General features: G+C 32.0%; 1 protein-coding gene across 2 annotated transcripts in view; it reads left to right on the top strand.

Moving 5' to 3' along the window:
• Nucleotides 1–2,886, top strand: part of LOC110029925 (mannan endo-1,4-beta-mannosidase 6-like) — a 54,253-nt gene extending 51,367 nt beyond the window's left edge. The window contains exon 6 of one of the 2 annotated variants that reach the window (XM_020732420.1): nt 2,581–2,886. The gene's annotated coding sequence lies outside the window, so the exon portion shown is untranslated. The remainder of the gene's footprint in view (nt 1–2,580) is intronic. The other variant, XM_020732419.1, reaches the window with a different exon arrangement.
• Nucleotides 2,887–5,976: the final 3,090 nt, after the last annotated feature.

The following is a 5,976-nucleotide window of genomic DNA, read 5'->3' as shown; positions in this document are numbered from 1 at the left end:
ACTTTCCAAAATTTAACCAGTCTCCGTAGATTAGGTTTTTATTTAATTTACTTAATTTTAATTTGAGAGTAAATTCGTGAATTTAGAAAAAAATAAAACTTTTCGAAAATTCCAAACTAAGATCTAATAGTAGTGCACTAGAACTTCGCATAAGTCATTTCTTACCCCGCTTCTCTGTGGGATCGATACTATGGGTCTTAAAGAAAGTTAAATTACTTGAACGATATGTATATTTGCATAAAACCCTAGTGTGTAATTTATAAATCAAATTCTAAACTCTATAATGTATTCATTTTGCACACTTGCCGCTTAAAGAAACTTGGTCAAGTTTTTTGCTATGAAACTAAAATAACTACTTGATTGAAGGGCGGGCCAACGAATCAAAATTTTCGGTCGAATTTTTTTTGAGTCGATGTTAAGCCAACCCCAGCTCGACTTGAAATCGGATCGTTAATAGCTTATGCTTGTGAATTTTGCGAATTTAGCTCGAAGATCTTTAATTGTTCAAAAAATTGATTTGAATTTGGCTCGAATCGAGATGAGATTGAAATAAACGAGCTGAGCTACGAGCAAAGGTTTTGGATCAAAATTTTTCGAGCTGGTTTTGAGCCGACCCCAACTCATCTTGAAATCGGATCGTTAACAGCCCTAACCCTAATCCTGCTCTATAAAAAGGACTTAGAGTTCATAAGAGTTATAGAGAGAAGTGCAAAAGTTGTGATCCATAGCTTTTTCTTCCTCTCAGTCCACTGTTAGTGGAATCTCCCTCTCTGTGGACGTAAACGAATCAATTAAATGCCGAATCATATAAATCATTCATGTTTAATTGTTGTGAGAATTTCTTTATTCCCACATTGTTTTCACATAACATTAACGAGTTATCGTTAATCCACCAATCATTGAGTGATCGTTTAACATTTGTGTTCCATGCTTTGCTTTGAGCTCTTTTTTCTGACGAATAATCTTCACATTTGTTTCTTTCTTTATTTTGTTCTTTTATTTAAAGAGTAAAGCATCAACCTTTCTGCATATTGCCTGTAATGTATATTCAGGATATTTTTTTTATATATTTTATTTCTTATTTAATGCAATAATGAATGTCATTTTTCTTTTTTTCTTTTTTCTTTTTTTTGACCAATGGTAGATAAGGCTCGATGACACTAGAAATACTACTTTTTATTTCAAATAATAAACTTAATATTGCAATGTTTGTTGCACAAGAAAAAATTATTCCATATGGAGATGCATGCGCCGTCCGATCTCCACCGTTAATCAGACTCATTGTTATCACCCATCTATGTCATATGCAGAGATGCATGCGCCATCGGATCTCCACCGTTAATCAGACTCATTGTTACCACCCATCTAAAACCCCTCCTAATATGTCACAATCTGATGTGAATTCCTCATTGTTATCACCCATCTGTAATATGTACTTTCACGTTCGTGCTCGCGTGTTCCCGTCCAATTAGAATTGACAGTGCTCTTAGCGGAGATGTTGCGGATGTAACAAGTCATCTGAGTTTCAATCGCGTATTTTACTTTTGAACCATCTTTTCCCAACAAAGGGAAGCAGAATTGACAGGATCCAACTCAATAAATGAGCAAAAAGAGGTTCTGCCAAGGCACATGCTAATAATTTTAAAGATACTTTAACTCTATCGTTCATATTTGAGATCAGAGTAGGAGGATTTAAATTTTACTTTATTAAAGTTTATAAATATAAAAATATTTAAATGCAAAAAGTTATATAAATAAGAATGTCATGTAATTTCTTAAGTCTTAATGTGTTGAAAACGTTATGTATAAGCTTGTTACTATCATACTATTAAGTAATTTTTTTTTTCAAAATGTATGAGTAATTAATCATTGATTCAAGCATCTCACATACGATTACATAAGCGATTGTTTATAATCTTCTAGGAAAAGAAAACCCATTCAATAGTTGTTTTAGCAATTGAGAATATATATCAATGAAAATTATCTTCTTCTTCTTTTTTTTTTGTCTGTAACAAGTTTATCCAAGCTCTGTGTTCTATTTCAATTTAAAATAAGAATCTTTAAATTTCATGTAGTTGGCAAAATTATATGAGACCAGGAGGAACATTTTATTTTGTACATGTTTTTGTTAATTATTGATCCGTGATTGAATTCTTAGATTAGCATAATCTCATTTGACAGTTTTTTTTTTTCTAATTGAATTTGCATTTAATATTTGTTGCAATAACTATTAGGTATGCGATTAAAGTTAAGCTAACCGTTATAAGGAAAAATCAACTTGACGAAAACTAAAAAAATGATGGTTATTATGTGTGTGTGTGCAGCGCCGTGCACGTGTATTTTATACAAATTATTTTTCAATTTGTTTAAGACAAACATAACACTGATCTATTTTTACATTTCCTCAAATATTATTTATCATTTATTAATCAATTCGTATTAAATTCTTTAGATGGATAAATATTGCAATTTTTTTTCTTTACTTGAGAAAGTACTTATTTTTATTGCATAAGTCCTTCTGTAAAATTAATTGTTATTATAATTTTATATGTTTAATTATTTTAGGATGTTGTCATATAGGGTCCCATATTGTTTGTCAGGTCATGCAATTCTGAGGAGGCTTGAGAGGAAGAAGATGAAGTTGATAGAGACGATGATCCGGATCATGAGTAAAATCATCCAAGAATATTGATGAAAATGCTCCATATTCTCTTAAAGGTAGAAAAGCACATCTCTTTATATGCCCCATAGATTATTCTCAACCATTGTTGGACCACACCGAGAGATATAAAAATATTAAACATAAACCATGTTGTACCAAGTATGTTTGTGCATCACAATGAAAAGATGGTGGCATGGGTGTCATATGGCTCATAAATGGGCATATGTCTGTGCTTTAAGGATAGCCTTCTCCTCAGGGGTCAGTTGATCTCGGGAGATTCTTCTTGAGAGACACCACAGGACTTGATAGAACTAGCATCTGATATTTGCATCATAATTAACGTTTGATTTGTGGTGGACAATTCGTTGGTTTAAGTGTTTCGAAAATTACAAAACATTTTTTGAATTTGCTATGGATTTTGTGCCAACTTTGCGTCAAAAAAACTGTCATAAATAATTTACTTGATAGCGTTAAAATAAGCCAACACAAGCCCGCCTCAAATGACCTAATTTACTCGTATCGCATGACTAAATTTTATTTTCTCTCGGCTCGTCTCCCCCTCCCGCTCATCTCCCCTATGCTCGAAAGCCTCGTGCGCCTCGTGCTCGACACCTCTTCTACCCTTCACTCTACTAAAAGAACCCTCACAATACAACCGTTGTTAGAGCTAGTTGGAAAGTTATCGTACGTGTGGCTTATAGAGCCCACCGAAACTCCAGTAGTTCTCATCCTTTCATTCTGCTCTAACTAGAATATAATGGAGAAGGTATGTATCCTAGTTTAACTATATATATAACTAATTTAGGGTAAGTATTTTAGGGATTGGCTTTAGGTATAAGTTTTTTATTTTTATTTTTTTTTGCTTTAGTTATGGAATTTTGTACAAGTCATTTACAAGAGAGTGAACTTTTGTGTATGCTTTCTATTGATGATATCGTTCTCATGGATAACACTAGATATAGTTTAGAAAAAAACATGAATTCTGAAGGTCAACCATAGAGTTTAAAGGCTTTTTGAGTAGATATAAAACTATATATATTAAATGAAAATTTAGTAGTAGTGGATCTAGTGGAAGGGTTATAACAATGGATGAACAAATCTTTAAAAGGAATGAACATTTTAAATATATCAGGTCCATTATTGAAAATGATGATGATATATATGGTGATGTTATTAGTAAAATTCAAGTTGGATGGCTGAAGTGAAGGAATGCTTAAGACATATTGTGTGATTGGAAAGTACCACTTAGAATTGAAGCTAAATTTTATAAGGCGGTGGTGAGGCTTCTAATGTTTTATTGTGCACAATGTTAGCTTATAAGACAAACATAAAAGTAAGTTAATTTAAACATATGTTAAGGTGGATGAGTGGCTTTACACTTAGACACAAAAATTTGAAACTTACATATCCATGAAATGGTTGGAGTAGCTCCAATGGCATGATCAGAGAGTGTCACCTTAAATGATTTGATCACATCAAAATTTGACTAATTGATGAGTCAATTAGGAGTGTAGATGTTTGAAATTTGACTTATTTTAATAAAGGTAAAGGTAATCCTAAAAGACTTGTGCATGTTGCATTAAATTGATCTTAATATAGTAGAATAATGAAAGTATGACACTCAATAGAACAAAATGGAGAAAAAAAATTCATTTAGCCAACTTCACTTATATTTTCATACATTTAAACCTAAATTTTCATATTTATATCGATCATCTAAGTCTTTCATTTTATTTTCTGTGGTAATTGCATTGTTCTATAAAACTATATGTATGTTGCAGGTGGATATCTGTAATTTGAGAGATTTGATGTTTAACAAATTATATCCATGAAGAAGAAGACTCACAGATGAGTTCTTGAATGACATTGAGAAATTTGTACAGATGGCATCACAGCTGCCATTTATCGTTCTGAGGGTATGTTTTGGCGTTCTTATGCGAAGCACAAAAATTAAGCACTTTTGCCACCTGAAGAGTTAAGTTGGATTTTCACCGCAAGAGATTCAAACCTAATTATTGGTATTAGACTGCACATGGTGAGCAAGAACTTAAAGTTTAGTTCGATCAAGGAGGTGCCTCGATAAGTTATGCCCCCACCCCATGCAAATGAATTTAATCCTGACACATATGAAGAAATGGTTCATGATGCTTAGAGAGGTAATTTATTGGAAGCGTGTAACATGAACCTAAAACACTGAATAACAAATTGCAACAGTTTTACAACTTACTGAACACTTCACAATAACCTTTTATGGGATGGTTGCACTGCACATATAGAATTATTTGTGGTCGTAATAATGTTGATCATCAAATATGATTTTAACATGCCCAGAGAAGCATTCAATTAGGTAGCAACTTTATTGAAAGAAACTTACTCTGCAGGAAAGTTAGTGTAAAAAACGAGTAAGTTTATTTCAAAGTTAGGGTTATAATGTTAGAACAATGATTATTGTGTTAATGGATGCATGATATATTATAAGACTGATGCAGTTGAGATGGCTTGCTGATTTTGTAGTACAGATAGATTCAACCAAAGGGGGAGAAATAATAAAATCAGAAAAATACTCCATACAAGTTTTGCAAATTTAATTTTATAGTCAGAGAAATAATAGAATAATACATCACTTAACATATAATAACACCATAATAAAAATTACAATAAAAATCGGTAATGATATTGCACGTCAAGTCTTCTAGAGATTGTTCTTTCAAAAACCTCTCCAAATATGTCACAGTATGAAGTGGATTCCTCATTATTATCAGCCTATCTATAAAATGTACAGTAGTCAAGTGTTTTGTTTCTGGGATACCTATAAAATCTCCTTTCATAGCTAGCTAGCTTCTCAACTTGAAGTACACTTGAAACATTGCATGTCATAGTTGTTGTACAAAACCTTAGAAGCATTTAAAATTTATGAACTCATATTCTTGTGAATGCAGAGTTGAATGCTTGATAGAAAAATTGGAGTATATGTGCAACATAATGGACAAGCAAATTAAAAAATAAGAGTCTAGAATCAAGATAAGGAAATACATAATCAACCACAATAAGAGGCGAATGACCCATAAAAAGAAGAAGAATTTGATTTTCTTTTAACATTTTTTTATCAAACTCATAAAGACCATCCAGAAGATCCCCTAAAGTTTTATGACTCATCATAGACCTCAAGAAAAATAACACAAAGTAAATCAAAACGATACAACACAACATAATATTCAACAATTTGTAGGATTATATAAAATTGCACAATTTTGGGATCATTGATAAAACGAATAAAGACAAAGATGAAAATGAATCTCAAGCAAAAGAAAACG

The sequence above is a fragment of the Phalaenopsis equestris genome, unplaced genomic scaffold, assembly GCF_001263595.1.
Source record: "Phalaenopsis equestris unplaced genomic scaffold, ASM126359v1 Scaffold000610, whole genome shotgun sequence".
In the NCBI taxonomy this organism is placed as follows: Eukaryota; Viridiplantae; Streptophyta; class Magnoliopsida; order Asparagales; family Orchidaceae; genus Phalaenopsis; species Phalaenopsis equestris.
Note: the sequence above shows the minus strand (reverse complement) of the source record. Positions and strands in the feature narration are given on the sequence as shown.